At 43.9% G+C, this 17,901-nt stretch overlaps 1 protein-coding gene across 2 annotated transcripts in view; it reads right to left on the minus strand.

The window, feature by feature from the left end:
* The window catches only part of ARHGAP40 (Rho GTPase activating protein 40), a 367,732-nt gene that overhangs the window by 258,304 nt on the left and 91,527 nt on the right, over positions 1-17,901 (minus strand). The window lies entirely within an intron of this gene.

Genomic DNA, 17,901 nt, shown 5'->3' on the forward strand with positions numbered 1-17,901 from the left:
TTTTTTGGTGGCAGAAGTCTTCTGCAAATGGTGAAGTTGAAAACTGTATGCATGCTCTGTAGATACTCATTTAATTTCTTCCTTCCACTTGGCCCATGTTGGTGTGTTTCCACAATTTGTGATCTGATTCGTATGAGTGAAAAAAGCTGGGAAGGACTGAATGGTCAAGCAACATTCTGCTGAACCGGTGGAAGATACGACAGGGTTGTCCCTAGATGTTCCATTCCCTATGATGTGTTGTTTACAAACCTGCATGCTTTGGATAGTCCAACAGTGACAGCCGACTAGATGCATGCTCCTTGTGACATTCCTCTGAACCGGAAAACAGTGAGTCACGGAGAAGTAGTGTTATAGAGGTCAAGAGACAGAGCTAGAGACTGAGGTCGTGAGAGTCTGAGAGAGAGAAAGAGAGAAAGAGATGGCATGTTTGGGTGAGTGTGTTCGGAATAACTGTTCTGACGGTAGTTCCCGTGAAAGGATCTTTGCCTGTAAGAGCTACTGTCTATCTGGAATGTCCCTTATACTTATCTTTTTCTTTACTATCTTCACAGTTTCATCTACTCCTTCTCTTTACCACAGCCTTTGCACATCTATACGTAAGCTCAGATTTGCTAATAATAGAACTGACTTCCTGCAAACTAGACTCACCATGAACCCACAACCTATCTTTCAAATTCGGATTATTAGAATGCATAATAACCCGGTCCCTCACTAACGCATCTTCTAGCCTCTCAAACTTATAAGTTATGTCTAATTTCCTTAATGCTGCTATGTAATCTTCGATTTTCTCACTTGTAACGTGCATCCTATGATAGAAATTGTAATGGTCTATTGCTTTACACACAGTAGGTGCAAAATAAGCATCCAAGTCTGCCAAGGCTTGTGTGAAAGCATCTCCTTCATCCCCTGAGCAGGGCATCTTTTCCATGCGGTTATAGACCTTCAAACCTATGGGACCTAAGCAATATAGAAGAATGCTCTTCTTTCTTTCTGGTGTTACCTCCTCAAAAGTGTCAATGTACTCAATAAAATAGCCCTTCCATTCTTCCCACTTCAATCTGTTAGCACCATCCTCCCTTATCATGAATGGTTGTGGTGCCAGAAGATTCACGGTTGCCATAATGTTGAAAGTACCCCCACACTGCTCAAGAATTATTTGTTAAATACCCCGACTAAATCTTTAAGCAAGGAAAAAATGAGGACACCTTACCAAAAGAACAGCTGAAATAATAAATTAGAGATAAAAAACTAAAAAACTAAACAAAGCGCTGATTGTGATCAAACTACGTACAGTAAGGTGTGCCTGTCACCAAACACAGGCTTGAGGAATAAAGTATTGTCACGCAAATTACGCACCAGCACATGTGCCAGTCATCGTACACAGTCCGAAGAGTTCTCAAAATATCTCATACTGCTTCTAGTTAACAACTCACGAAGTAAGTAGGTGTGCCTATCACTGTGTTTAGGCACAAGCACATGCTATATTAGAAGGGCAATGTGTGCTCATCACACTGAGCAATGCTGTGTAGGCAAATGCAAGAGGAAACTCCCAACTACCGGTGTGCCTATCACCGAGTGCAGGCACTGGCCTATCCAAGATGGCAGCTAAGACGCGAGCGTAGATGCTCACGTAACATCCCGGGGCCATCCCAGCACATGGCTATGCTCCCAATTACATCATAGGAGTCAATCATGCCGCATCTTCGAACATGAAGTGTGGAATTCCCTCATAATGCAGGACTCACTATTCCGTGTTGCTCTCGAGCCTGAGAGCACAGTCGCGGGTGCAGAAGACCATTGGTAAGCTTGTGCACGTAAGTGGTAGCGTTGAGCTATGGAATTCACCAAAATGGGGGAAATACATTAATTAGAAAAATGATAACCCTGCGGATACCGGTGCGGTTCCGCTAAGATGAATCTTCACTGCGTTGTGCCACTCATACACAGTCTTACTTGAAAATGGCCGAAATGGGTCCATAGATGGTCCTGAGCGATCATTGCCAATATTCTTGTGTAACAAACTATCTGACAAATTCTGTACTTTCTTTGGAGCTTATTTCGGCTCAAGAACCTCATACAGCAATGAGAAGAATTACTTCAATGTCCATCCCTAGCATTCCACCCTACGCCTACACAGTCCAACAGGTGAGGAAAGTAATGAAGACAGTTCTAGAGTGTGATGGAACAAGTTGAATCCTCAGATTGGATGGCTCCTTTGGTCGTAGCACGTAGGGCAAATGGTCATATTCGCCTTTGTGTTGACTTAAGAGAACTCAACAAGAATATTTTTGTAGATATGGTTCTCTTACCCTTAATAGAAGAATTGTTGATGGCAACCAAAGGAATGCAGAGGTTTTCCACCATAGATCTCACATCCGTGTAGCACCAGGTACCTCTGCACCACAGTAGCAGACACCTTACTGCATTCATAACTCCCATTGGTTGCTTCCAATTCAGGAGGGCCCTTTAGGATTAGCTTCAGCGGCTGCCATGTTTCAGCGTTTGATGTACAAATTGCTCAAGGGCAAGAGTAAAGTAATTTTTTTCCAGGATGACATCCTCATCATGGGAAGGGATAAGAAGGAGCATGATACAGAATTGTATGAGGTACTTAGAACTCTAGAGAAGTTTGCGTTGAAAGCAGAAGACTCTAAATGTAGGTTTGCAGAAAATAGTGCTACTTACCTAGGGCATGAGATCAGTTTGAATGGCATTAGTCCCAAGTCAGCATTGTTCAAAGCTTTAAGGAAGGCACCTGTGCCGCAAAACAAGGATTAGGTATCTTCTTTTTTAGGGTGAGCAGATTTTTACTCCAAGTTTGTAAGGAATTTTTCAGAGAAGATGTATGACATAAGGCAAATGTTAAAAAAAGGTAATAAATTCTGTTGGTAGGATGTGTGCTAAACTAGTTTTGAAAGCATCAAAGAAGATATTTGCACAGCCCCAGCGCTCCAAGGTTTTGATCCCCTGTGTAAAAGGTTTATCATCACAGATGCGAGGGAAAGGTTTAGGGGCGGTCTTGCCACAACTGCAGGATAATGGATGTGAATGGATAGCGGAATTCGTATTGTGAATCCTCACTCCTACAGAGGAGAAGTACTCTGTTATCGAACAGGAAACATTGGCACATGTCTTGGGCTGAACCACTTCAGACAGTTTATTTGAGGCACTAAAGTGGTAGTAAGAAGTGACCATATGCCACTTTCTAAGGTACTCTCTTCTCAAGGTTTAAGTAATGTCTCTCCAAGGATCAGTAGGTTTTCCATGCAATTGTTGGACTTTGTGTATGAGGCAGAGTATGTTCCTGGTGCAACAAACAGAATTGCTGATTTTTTGAGTGGCTTTCCCTTACCCAATAAAGATGCAGATACTAATGAATGGCATGTGTATAGTGTAGCCCTGGTAGCCATGGAGGATTTTCAGAGCATAGTTCATGTAGTTCATGAGGGGTGGGCGACATCATTCCTACAGGATAAATGTTTAAGGGTCATCAAAGAAAATGTCATAAGAGAATGGGTGGAGAAACAGTGCTTACAAAATGATTGTGTTCCTTTTTGGGAAGTAAGAGTTGACTCATCTGTGGAGCAAGATTTTTTGATGAGAGGTGGCAAACTGGTTCCTCCCATGATATTAAGAGAAACCATGGTTAAATTGTGTCACAAAGGACATTTTGGGCTCACTGTGCCACTAGATTCAAGCTAGCCTGGCTGATGAGAGGTGATACCCTGAAACCGGTCCCAGGATATTTGTTCCTGGTCCAGGGCGGACCTAGCTTGGCAGTTTGGGCTGGACTTTTCCCATGAGAAGCAGGGTCAAGACTGATTTGCATATAGCTGGGTCTAAACTGGTGAGCAAAAACCGATGGATTACATTTTTGTAATTTTTTTTTAGGGTTTTATATAGCGCGAACTTGACCCGAAGATATCGGGTATCAGAGCGCTTTACATAGCACCAGGTTCGTTACACAAGGATACGTTCATTTTTGTTAGGCAGGGGGAGATTAAGTGATTTGCCCAGAATCACAGGATGTTGAGCATCGCTGCCGAGACTCGAATCCGGTCCCCCAGCTTTGACGCCGACCGCTCAAGCTGTAAGGCTGCATCCTCTCCCCAATTTAACCCAGATATCTTGACTGGGGGTGAATGTTTGATTTGTTCTGCGTGCCGTCTATCATTTGTATGTCTTCTGACCTACGAGAAACGCAGCACACACATGCATGCCTCACTAGCACGCCTTGTAAGCAATAAGACCGACCACAATGAAGATCTCAGAGACATGCTGGGGGTCCAATGCTGAGGTCTCGCTGAATCAAGAAGGGCTCCCAGTTTGTTTCTCTGCAGACCTCTTCATCATGCAGCCCATAAGGGAACCTGAAGAGTGAGGTATGAACAGAGTTGCCTGTCTACAAAGACTAATTAGAAACTTTACCCTTAATGGTGAGACTGTTGGGCTTCATAGCCTCCTGCATTATTCTTGCGACAAATGCCAGTTGGCTTATGAGGGCCCTAAAGTGAGACCTGAATTTTCAGTAGGCACAGCATCAGGCGAATCGCTCCAACTTGGTCCAGATCTCTTTTCCTCTGCTGAAACCATTGTAAAATGCATCACACTTGTGGTGAAACAGATTAGTGTGTATTCTTTCTAAATGACTACAAAGATTATAAATTGCTTTTTTCCCCATAAGAAAAGAGTGCAGAAATAACAAAAGGCTGACTATTACTTCCCAAGGGTATTTTAGCTTAGGGAGAATCAGAATGTGGTGTTGCTAAGCAGTTAGACTGGACCTAACATCACATACACATTTCCTAAGATACCAGTCACACCAAATAACCAAGTGCAATTGTGAGTAATCAGCTGGCATCCCATCTATTTCCTAGCTGTTGCACCAAGCACAAATTGGGGGTGGTATGTTCTTTTTAGATACGTATAGAAGCGGATGTGAAACTTATAAACAATTATCTTTTTCCAAGCCTTCTTATTAATCTGACCAACAAATGTGAAGGTGATGCTGCCTTTATGCTGATGCATACCCTAACTGAAGCAAGATAATGAAAGATAAAACAAATATAGTCATCAAAGATCTGCTAAATTGGAGCCATTGAGGGTAATATTTCTCTACTCGCACATTGGTCTACAGGATTACAAATATCTATCTATATGCATAGACTAATATGATTCTTTTAAAGTCTCAAAATGTTTCTGTCATTTTACAGACCACTAGATTTCAGGAATTAGCCAGGCCACACACACAGCAGCTAGGCCCATATCCAATTCACAGACAGGTGAAAATCAGAGTGATCTCACTACCCTCACTCCTCCTGAGCACAGGCAGAAATCTGTCTGGTTCCCACATTTTCCCACAACATCAATGTGAGTACATTAAAATGAAGACACTAAGTACATTTATGCACTTTGCACAAATGCTCACATTCACCATTTACTTAAAGTGGCGTACTATGGGAGTGAAGCAATCACATCCAGCTCACACTCTCTAGAATCTATCACATAAAGTTTTTCCCAGTGATGAAACTAAAGTGAATAGACAAAAAATGGTTCAGTTGTGTGGGTACTAGTAATGGGTACACTTTGGGTTTTTACTGTTTTCAGAGTTGTGTCTCTTTTAACAGGTGCCTCTGAACGTCAAGGAATTTGCTACTCTAGGACAGATCCTGGTAAGTACCTGAAGCCTCGCCTCCAGCCCTAGATAATTTAACTCTGCAAGAAGCCTATGCCTTAAACTCCTGAACAGAAATGCACAGGAATTTCTCAACATGTAAATGTCCCAGAAAATAGCTCAATTTCCATGAGAATGCTTCAATCTTTGCAACACCACATAGAAGTATGTATGATGTACATGAGCAAATACATATTTTGCTACTCTCAAAAATAGTTTTGTATTCATAAGAGGATTGGGTCCAACAAATATTTTCATACAAGTAAATATACGAGCAATGCAGGGTAGGTAGAGAGTGAGCATCATAGTGTTGGAATGCCACCTACATTTGTCAATAAGGATATGTACATTCTGTGGGTATACACAAACATACCTGACCCATTCACAACTTGAAAATGGTTAGAGATTTCCTCATGTCAAGGTCAGGATTAATCTCATTCCAGGGTGGGGAGAGAGTACCCCTAATCCCCGCCCAAAAAAAATAGAAAAATAATTAGCAGTACATTTGTACTTGCTTGTTTTGTTTGTCAAAATGTAGAAGTGTATACCCTTACATGTTAAAAAAGGAATTTGATAAAATCTTCCAGGTGTATATCTAGAACCCTGCTACTGTCTCAGTTTCAAGGTGTTACCTGGAAAATGTTTGTGAATTCTATAAAGTTGGGAATGTGCACCAAATTGAGGTCCGATTTTTTTTTTTTGCACTGATCATATGCCACATGCTAAAGACTACATACTCCAATCCAGAGTATGACACGGTAAATCCCTAACCCCTTAAGCATTGTTAACAAATTAAGGCTAACAAAAACAATAATCTCTCGAGGAGCCCAGGAACCAGTACCCGTCCAAAGAAAATTCGTATTCACCAGAATGGAATGGAGAAGCTCCAATATAGCCCTTACCAAAACCAGTATTAATTTCAACCCAATGATAATTGTGCATCACTCAAACAGAGCTAATGAACAGCAACGAGGGCAGCCTATATTGAATCTGGAAATCTTAGCCACCCAACAAGATGTGTTCACCAGTCAAAAGGAAACTTTAATTGCATATTTTCCAATACCGTAAGTGCAATTTACAATTGGAAATTGGATGTGGAGTGACTTAAAATGGCATTTTATTTCAGATCTAAGGGTTTTGTCAGTGTGCAAAAATCTTTTGAATTCAGCTTATAGGATCAATGTACCATACCATGAGAGGAAACAACCCTTTACAGTGCAATGCATTGACCAGATTAATATTCAGCTGATCATGTATACAGAGAATATAACACTCAGATAGTTACACCTCCACAGTAGTGACTTCTGATGCTCAAGCAGTCTTCAAATCCTTCTTAGAACTACCGTAACAGTACTAATCTCTTAGATGAAGTAAATACGACATGAGACCTATTCTGAACCTTGACATATATTCTTCTTGTACCCGGTAAGTCACAGACTCAATTAAGGTTTATTGAGCAGGCAATATTTCGATCCCTTGTTCTATTAGTTTAGAGAAAGTGAGATGTGCTGGACATCTGAAAAAGCAGAGTCCTTGGATTGGAAAGATTAAAGATATCCGGACATAGCAGAAAAAAGAGGAGGTCTAAAACGTGAATGTTCTCATAAAGCTACACCATAACATGTTATATATCATGGAGCTACTAGCACCCCTGCAATTGATAGAAAAACAACTACAGCATTCAGCTCAGAGATTCTATCCTATCCATCAGTGGCAGCTGGTGACGTGTGAAAGTGGTGAGGCGTAAACTTATTGTGGTACTGCACTGCGGCGAGCCAGCGTAGCGAGTGTGCCCAAAGAACCTACAGGGGGTTTGGAGGAGTTCTCCCCCCTAGAAAATTTTGAAAAAAGAGTGGACAAATGGTGCATTTTCAAGCAAATTTGTCGAAGGAGGAAGGTTAATAAAGCAATACAATTGAATTATTTATCATTTGAGAAATTGCCAATTTTTATGAGCTAAGGAGGACAATCATTGCGGATGGTGATGTAATCATTTGCCCATATTAAGTTTTAAACACACTGATACACTTGCTCATGCAATGCAAGCAAAAACACTCGTAGGAAGCATGGAAGCTTATGCCCAGACCCAAACTCTTATGCACACACAGTCACACTTTCAACTTTGGAGTGGCATTGCACCTTTCTGCACAGTGGAGTCTGGAGCAGAGAGAGGGCTTCTTTGGGATAGGCGCCGCTCCTTTGTCTATAATACACACTCAGTCCCTCGAGGAGAGAAAGAGCTCCCTTTTGCACATACATTGACACCTTAGATGAAAAATATCGCTCTTTTGCATGCTGAGACTCTGTCAAAAAGATAGATTTATCTTGTGACAAATTCACTGACATCATGGATAAGAAGGAACTGCTTCCTTGTGCATACCAATAACACCCGGGAGGAGTGGCAAAAATGTTCTGTGCACCCAGGAGGAGAGCTAGAATTCCTCCTGTGGATACTCTGCCCGAGGCCCATTTTTTAAGCTTACACAAATATTACACCTCCGAATAAACTCTGTGGTCACACTTCACATGCACCCAACGAACATTGTCAGCATGATACCCAAACCCAGCCACTGTAGTGGCAAAACGTAAAGGCCAAGAACTGTAAAAACGACTTTGTACAAACAGCTCGTTCGAAACAGGGCACAAGAACACTGTGAAACACAGTAAGCACTTAACATCGCCCTGTTCTATAAGAACTAATTGTGCACGCATTAAAGCCATCTCTACCTAGTCTTAAGTTAGGCACCCCGCAAATGCAACATACAGACACGCTACCTACAATAACTTTGTCTTATCACTGGGCACGTATAGCAGCAAGCATTGTATGATGCACACAATTGTACACTGTAAATTGTAAATATATTTATATAGCACGCACGACCCCTGCCGAGGCTAATTCAGGCTTTTTAGGCGAGTAGCTCACTATTCCGGAACACCAATCCCGCAAGTGCACACGGTACGTCGCAGACAAGCTACGAACCAACAATTAAATATGCAGACGGTAGATGTGCGTCACTCACAGACAGACGGACTCAGAAAAACACACAAAAGTGTGCTCACACTCAATGAAGGTAAGCAACACAAGTGCACATGCAAAGCACATAATGTATACATTGCAAGCAAGCACATTACGGAAGTAATGAAGACATATGAGGGGCCTAAAATGTTTAAAAATATAAAGCAAAATCCCCAAGCAGGACAGAATGAATAACGGGTTCTCTGTGGCCGGGATGAAAAACGATACCGACAACCTGACCGCCACCTGGGAACACGGAGACCAATCATGTTCCAAGTGAAAAAGGAGTTATCAGGCAGCAGAACTTGATAATTTAGTGAGGAGACAGAACATTGTGTGGGGATCAACTGTAATGTATTTGAGACAACACATCTGTAACATTTATTGAGGCATGGAAGAGAGAACGAGGTAATTTTCAGATATACAACAGTCAACAGACCACGTTGGAAAATCCCTGGTATTGTACTTCAGCCATCTTGTTGCTGTATGTGCAGTTATCAAAGAAGTAGCTGGGATTGTCTACCTTACAGTAAAATAATCTGTTTCTGTTATCTGCTGAACAAATTGACAGCTAGTGACTTTTACTCCACCCTGACTTCGCTATTAGAACAATAGAATGTTGGTAGCTCGGCTGTCCCCAGAAGGGTGGTGCAGGAAGGGAACTATTGTGCTAGATAGGTTATGTTTACCTCAGATATCTATGAATACATACAACTTTCCTTAAAAAAAAGTCTTGTTTGCGCTATAAAAAACTAAAAAACAAAACAACAAAAAAATATATAACTTTAAAAAATGCCCGCCAGGGCCTTACCTGGGCTGGTGAACTGCCAACTCCTGAGTTTACTTTATATTATTTATTTATATGCTCTTTCTAATAACCTTTAACCTCAGAATAAAACAACACCCCAGCTGTCCAATCTTTTACAGCTTTTGTTCAAACTTTATTTAGCACTTTCAATAGTAGTGCATCTACTCCATGGGTAGGTAGATGACCATTTTATTATTCTCACAAACACTTTGGCATACCCGTGTATTTGCCAAATGTTAATAAAACATTGGCAGCCCCTGCTCCCTCTTTTACATCCCACCCCTCATTCTTATTGATATAAACTGCAGCCTTTTTGGCGTTCAGTTCATTGGGACCTGTGGAAGGGTCATGTGAGCCAATGAAAGACTACATAGCCATCTGTAACATCGATGCACACTCCTTGCGTTGGTGCAATAAAAGCGACAACTTCTGCAGGGTACACTAATGTTACCAGGCGACAACAACATGCTTCATTAAAAGAGCATAGATGTAATGTAGGATTACAAATGGCAGCGCCAAAACAAACCTTTCCTCGCAATACTGGGTTACTCACACAAAAAAATGTACCAGCCATGAAAAATGAGGCTTGTTAGTGTAGCAAATGGATGTCTCTAGGACCTAATTTGGACAAAAACATGATGTTCCGGCTCCTTAATGAAATACATCTTTTCTCTTTACATGTAGCGTGGGTGGGGTGAGAAGCCCTCCACTCTCTGATTGACATGGAGGGTTAGCGATACCAGGCTTGTTATTTAAACGCCCGGGGCTAACTTTGCCTCCACGCCATCAGGGGGTGGAAACTGGGCCCTGAAGCTAGGTCTTTGCCGAGCTGATGACATCACAGCCTTCAGGGATGTGAGGTAGTCAGCCCGGCAAACAGTTAGGCTTCTTTGGGACCGCCCGGGGAGCATGCAAGGAGAGTCAGTCACAACACGTGACATGCATCCAGACCCCGCAAAGGCCACTGTCACGGCAGTGGTATTGTAGTGTAGTTTCTATATCCCTGATAGGCTCTGCACATTGGAATAACATACACTATAGATTTGACATAGTACTAAGGTCAGTATGTCTCTATCGAGTATATTAAACTTAATTACTTGTCTGTGCCAGCTAACTCAGAGGTCACTAGAAACTTCTCGAATATACAAGAAGGGATTAGTCTCCGACAACCGCATAAACATGACAACTTTGTTTCCTTTTAGAATCGGAACAGTCTCAGAATCGTGGAAACAATAGATAACAGCTTCACTCAGTCAATCGTGCATGCTTCGTTTCTACAGAGTTGCACAGAAATAGAGAGACGGGCGTTTCAATAAAAGGGTTTATTGAACAGTCTTATTTCTCATGCAATAGATATGAACTGCTACAATCGTAAGACAGACTGCGAAGTACAATATGTACAAAGTTAGCAGTAAGATGAAATAACATTGCAATGGCATGGTTTATAGCTATGACATATATTATTCAAAATACATACATAAATAACATAAGCTAAAATGTGATACTCATCTGATGCTTCTAAATTGTTCTACCCCAGTGTACCTAACCTAAGTGCAGTGCGAGGTTTGAAGTAGGTGCCATTTCTAAAGTATAGCTAGCTATATCTTAGTTTAGCCAAGAGTTGCCAAAGGTTTCTCTAAGTTCTAGTCAGCTCCATACCTTAGAATGAGAGAGGTTGGAATCTCTTTTCTGGACTCGATAGTCTAACCCCGCTGCAAGGGAAGTCAGAGAGCACTGGAGCTGGATTCTCTGCGCGGAGGATGGCAGCGTCAGGTCAGTGCATCAGTCTGGAACTCGATCTCCTTCCAAACTTGCCGTGGCGAACCGCGTAGTCTGGGTTGGATCGAATCCTCCGGGAACCACAATTTACCGTGAAGGTGTCTAGGAATGTTAGTATTGATGTAAAAGTTGGACAGAAGAACGTCATGAATGAACCCCTAAGGAATAGATGTTCATGCATACTTAATGAGTTCTTGGAGAAATCAATATTCAAGCTGAGGGAAATTCCTAAAGGCTTAAGGGTCTGGTTTTCCAAGAATTCGTTGTGACATGGATGGACGGATGTAGGTGGCCATGCCTGTATTTGGTTTGTACTGACAATGTCTAAGGGCCGGATTTCTATGTCCAAATAAGGGCAATGTGAATTGTACCTATATAAGTGCATAAATCGGGAAACCTACATACGGAATCTGAATCTGCACACAACAGTATTGGTGAGTGGGCAGACAGTGCCCTGTGTTCACTACTGGCAGTGTATATATTATTTGGAAGACTGCCAAAAAAACGGGTATTTTTTTGTGATATAAAAAATGAGCATTGAGCACTTTTGTTGAATGTAATGGGGGTGGAGCCCCGACGCCCTCGGAGAGAAACCGCCACTGCTATTCAGACAAAGAAAACCATTCCATGGATCTGCAATATGGTGTGAGCAAAATCCCACCGATAGATGCTAAAAAGGTCTTGAGTTGCCAGAAAGGAACGTAAAGGAAACAGGTTAATAGCCAAATCAGTGTCATCTCAAAGTCCAAACCAATGTTGCAACAAATGGGACAAAGAAACTTCTTACCCCAAGACCCAATCACATTGTTGCCAGGATAATGGTTCGACTTTGCACATTTCTTTATCAAGAACATTCACAAAATGAAACTAGACTGATCCCATTCTGATACATTATACACTGCCATGACACTCGAGCCCAAATCATTGTGGTGAGTTGGCAGGAATTCTCCACAATACATAGCTGATTGGATTGCTGTCTTCGTGATTAATGGAAACTTTTGTAACACTAGTATCTTGCGGGTTCCAACTTCCTAATATTTTCCTTGATCTACCCGTATTTACTAATGACCTTAAAATAGATTAGATTTTAAAAGTACAAGAAAAACCTTCAGTTAATCCTTCTGACCTGAACAGCTTCCACCAAAGGAAATGATGGACGGAGTGTTGAACATTGCAAGCACTCACCCCCAGTCAACTGATCTGGGTTTAATCCATCACTGTTCTTTAGCCCACTCTGCCACCCCAGTTCAGACATGGCCATATGCAAATTAGTCTGACCCTGTGAGCCATGGGAACAATCCAGCCCGAACTGCCAAGCCATGTCTTCCCTGGACCGGAAACAAGCTTCCTAGGACCGGTTTCTGGCATTTCAGCCGTCTTCAGCCAGGCTTGCTTGAATCCAGTGGCAAAGTGAGCAAGGGACTCACGTCTGAGCATACCCTGCCAACTTATGGCGAACAAAGCAAAAACCAAAGGAAATGATGGACAGAGTGTTGAACATTGCAAGCACTCACCCCCAGTTAACTGATCTGGGTTTAATCCATCACTGTTCTTTAGCCCACTCTGCCACCCCAGTTCAGACATGGCCATATGCAAATCAGTCTGACCCTGTGCCTCATGGGAACAATCCAGCCCGAACTGCCAAGCCATGTCTTCCCTGGACCGGAAACAAGCTTCCTAGGACCGGTTTCTGGCATTTCAGCCACCTTCAGCCAGGCTTGCTTGAATCCAGTGGCAAAGTGAGCAAGGGACTCACGTCTGAGCATACCCTGCCAACTTATGGCGAACAAAGCAAAAACCAAAGGAAATGATGGACGGAGTGTTGAACATTGCAAGCACTCACTCCCAGTCAACTGATCTGGGTTTAATCCATCACTGTTCTTTAGCCCACTCTGCCACCCCAGTTCAGACATGGCCATATGCAAATCAGTCTGACCCTGTGCCTCATGGGAACAATCCAGCCCGAACTGCCAAGCCATGTCTTCCCTGGACCGGAAACAAGCTTCCTAGGACCGGTTTCTGGCATTTCAGCCGTCTACAGCCAGGCTTGCTTGAATCCAGTGGCAAAGTGAGCAAGGGACTCACGTCTGAGCATACCCTGCCAACTTATGGCGAACAAAGCAAAAACCAAAGGAAATGATAGACGGAGTGTTGAACATTGCAAGCACTCACCCCCAGTCAACTGATCTGGGTTTAATCCATCACTGTTCTTTAGCCCACTCTGCCACCCCAGTTCAGACATGGCCATATGCAAATCAGTCTGACCCTGTGCCTCATGGGAACAATCCAGCCCAAACTGCCAAGCCATGTCTTCCCTGGACCGGAAACAAGCTTCCTAGGACCGGTTTCTGGCATTTCAGCCGTCTTCGGCCAGGCTTGCTTGAATCCAGTGGCAAAGTGAGTAAGGGACTCACGTCTGAGCATAACCTGCCAACTTATGGCGAACAAAGCAAAAACCAAAGGAAATGATGGACGGAGTGTTGAACAGCTTCCTCTACATCACAGGCAAAAAGTCAGTAAGCTACAGATTACAATGCAACTGAAGACTTATCTTTAGAAATTATTTGTTTGAGTCAGGTACAGAGCCGTTCTGCACATTTTATCTTAGTAGGCTGACAATGTTCTGCTGTACATCACAAATGCCATTGAGTGGTGTTTTCCACCTTCCAGACCAGATAAAGGAGTTTGGAATCCAGGTCATTATGGAAAAAAAGGGGAAAAACAGTTCTTTACTCATAGTCATATAGATGGTCATTCGAAATTACCCATTGGCTGCATTCAATACAGTGAATCACCAAATGAGGTTTTGGGGGTGGGCAGAATGCTCTCCTCCCTCAGTCTCTTTGAGGTGGTGGTAGGGTCCGTTAGCAAAGGGCATCAGGATTGGCCTGGGGGCGCAGGGGCAGGTTACATGGGTTCTTAGGGACATGACATTTAGGTTTGGATGCCATATTAGATTTGGGACAGTCCAGCTGACAGGGACAGTTGTTGATTTACCTGGTTAATATCTTTAGTGGCTTTACAAGGTTTAGTCTTGACATGCTGTGGTTTCACAATGGCCCTCAAGCATAGTGTGAGACAGGCCCTGCAAATATTGAAGAATGCAGGCAGGATGGATTTATTAGCCCACAGAACCCTGCAGCAGGCAGGTGGTCCACGGGTAGAGTGCCTGAACAGGAGGATGTCAGGCAGTGTGGCAGCTGCCGTCATGGCTTGCTCATCACTGGCCCGCAAAAGTCATCATAGTGGGATGAGTGAGGGGCAAGGATTTGGCAGTATGGCAGGCTGGCCGTCTGAGGCCGTAATGCTCTGCTGTGCTACATGGAGCGGTAGGTGGCAGAATGTGGCCTGTGGGTCTCGAGGCGTTACCAGAGCCTATGTGTCTGCTTTGCGATGGGGGTGCTTCTGGGAGGGGAACAGGAAGAGGAACTGTGGATGCGGCAGCTGTATGCACTACTGGCATTTGGCAAGAGGGAATGCGTAATGCAGTGGCGTGAGCCCTTTCAAGAGGCCTTCACATTTTTTGGGAGGGATCCTGGGGGATGTCAGGCGGTTGGCGACTGGGGAGGTAGTGGCTCCACCGTACGCGGTGTCCATGCTGCAGCAGCAGCGGCCAGAGACTGCGGTGCCACCTCTCTGCCACATGGGGGCCCGAGTCACGTGATTGTGGGAGGTGCAGTGAATGATTCTCAGGGCCTGCCACTGGACTTGTCTAGTCAATGGAGGTAGGCCGTCCTTGTTTAGCAGGAAGGGGATGGGGAGAGTAAGGAGGGAGGAGGAAAGTATTTCGTCTAACAGCAGCTGCGCATCAAGCATTTGTGGAGGCAGGATGGAGGGGAGAAGAGGCTCAAGGCATGTTTGAAGATAGGAATGTCCAGAGGCAGAATCAATTGGTGACACCTGGAGTCAAAGGCAATTTGGGTAATGTTGTTTATAGTGGCAGAATACAGCTATTCAGTCGATGAATTCAATTGGCCAGGGAGCTTTGACGGGGAAATGCGATGTAAAGTTAGCTTTCTATTTATTGCCAGTTCATCCTGAGGATTATGAGTTGTTGGGCGTACAGTTTGGAGGCACGTTTTTTGTGAACAAGGCTTTGCCTATGGGCTGTTCTGTTTCATGTTCGTTCTTTGAGACTTTTAGTACCTTCTTGCAGAAGATTTTTACACACCTGGCAGGTAAGGAGGTCATGACCCACTATCTGGAAAATTTCATCATGGTTGGAGCACCCCAGTCAAAAGAATGTCAGGAGAGCTTTTTGCTGTTCCAGGAGTTGATGAAGGCTGTGGGTGTTCCTTTGGCACTGGATAAAACAGTGGGACCAGTGCAGGTTGTGACGTTTTTGTGCATCGAGTTGGATTCGGGCATGATGAAAATGAGGCTGCCTGAGGAAATGAAGCAGCGTTGTACAGAGCTGCTAGATAAGATGACGGTCAAAGCCAAGGTTAAAATGAGGGACATACAGGTTTTGCTTGGTCATTTTGATTTTGTGTGCAGGGCTGTCTGAGCTGGTAGGATGTTTTATAGGAGGCTGGGTTGGGCCCTGGCTGGCACATCCCCCCACACCACTGGGTGAGCCTAAAAGTGGGAACGTAGGAGGATTTGCACATTTGGAGAACATTCCTCTGTGAATGAAGTAGTATTCCCATGGCAGAAGTAGGGATACAGATGAAGTGGTCAGTCAAGCTGTTTACAGACACAGAAGGCGGCCATAGTTTCGGAATATTCTGGCAGGGATGGTGGTGTGCGGAGGAATGGTCAAAACCATAGAAGAAAGGAGAGTGGGGGGGTATTGCTTTCCTGGAGGTTTTTTCCGCTGGTGGTTGCAGTTTGTCTATGGGGGTGCCGATTTGCAAACACAACAGTCCTTTTCAAAGTGGACAACATGGCCGTAGTGAGCACTGTTAACCGCCAATCTGCACAGGATCCAAGGGTTTGGAAATTCTTGTGTTTCTGTTTTGGAGTGTTTGCATACAAATGTCACTTACAAGGCGTAACATATTACTGGAGTCAACAATATTGCTGACTCACTCATTTTCAGTGGACAAGGTTACGTGGACTTGCACCATGGGCTGCTGAGACTAAGACGGTGATACCGGCTATTTATGGTCAGTGGGTGTCAGCGCATAATGCAGCTGATATTCGGGTTGCCGTCTACTGTTAAAGCACATGGGCTGGCTCGGGCGAGTTTGTGCAGTCAGGGTTATGGAGGTTGTCAGTTCAAAGATTCAAATGGGGATTCGTTGGCAAGACGTCAGGACACTTGCGGTGCAAGCATGAATCCCGAAATCAAAAACTGACCATTTGGGCAGGGGCAGCTGCGTGACAATGAAAGCATATGCGGATGCGGAGGTCTGTCCTCAGGAATGGTTAGTGGCAATTTGCAGGCAGGGTAGGGGATGTGCCAAGGTTTTTTCGGCATGAGGATGGGAGGTGTTTCCTAGCATTGCAAGTCCTGGGGGTTATGCGGAGATCGTTGGTTGGTTTGGGTTATCGTCCACAGGATTTTGGGACCCACTCATTTAGGATTGGGATGGTGATGGAGGCAGACCACAGGGGTTGGACTGTGGCTGAGATTAGGCATGTGGGCCTCTGGTGATCCAACTGTTATCAGTGCTATTTGCGGTTGGGCTACGTTTTTCATGATTTGCACAAACAGGATACCTTTTCTCCTAGGTTACATTGCGGTCCTGAGAGAGGACATATTGAGGCGTGGTTCTTTGGGCACTCCTTCGTGAAGTAGGCAGCGAGGCATGCCGATGCCAGGAGAGGAGATCATCATTTGGGACTGCCTGATACATGGTACAACTGAAAGGGTTTGGTACAAGGGCATGAGGAGGCAAAAACTGTTACCCAAGCTACATTACCTAGTGAAGGGCTGCCCTTGCACCTGGGAGAAAATGATCTTGTTAAGTTAAAAGGTTTGACACTAGTGAAGAGCATGAAACAGGATATGTTGAATATCAAGGGGTCATGGTCTGGTACAACGGTTATTTTGACTGAGTTAATGCCGAGAAGAGTTTGGTGGGGTGCTAAGAAACCTGGGGCACTCAACATGACACGTACGAAATGCAACAGAGATCTGCTGAAGTTTTGCAGTGGGGAAGGTCTGATGTTTGTAGAGCACTCAGATATCCAATATGAGTCAAAGGAGTATTTTTGTGAGGATGAGGTACATCTGTCCATATTTAGGGTAGAGCTCTATTTGATGCAAGTATGGAGCATTTTGGCAGACATACTGCATTTACCAGTGTGAATGTAAGTTTCCTTGTTGGGGGCGACGTACAAAAGAACTCAGGAGGTTTTCTGGTGGCGGTCTAGTACACAACTTTAAAAGTTATTCAAGAAAACGTTGAGACCCAGTCGAAGTTTCGGGGGAGGTGGGAGTTTATGAATGGAATGAGATGGAAACAGTGCTGTATGCATGAGGGTGGATGCGGGGAGTTTTGAGTGAGGAGAGCTGTGATTGGATTTTGGTTGGTTTCGTTGGGAAGGGTTGCTTAGGGGAGGGGGGAGGAGGATATGGATAGTTATTAAGATGTATGGTTAGGCCAGGTTGATTTAGTATGTAAGGCCTAGAGATAAGGTTTGGGTATTAAAGTGTGTGCACCTGTTTCATTAAAG

This window comes from Triturus cristatus, chromosome 7 (genome assembly GCF_964204655.1).
Source record: "Triturus cristatus chromosome 7, aTriCri1.1, whole genome shotgun sequence".
In the NCBI taxonomy this organism is placed as follows: domain Eukaryota; kingdom Metazoa; phylum Chordata; class Amphibia; order Caudata; family Salamandridae; genus Triturus; species Triturus cristatus.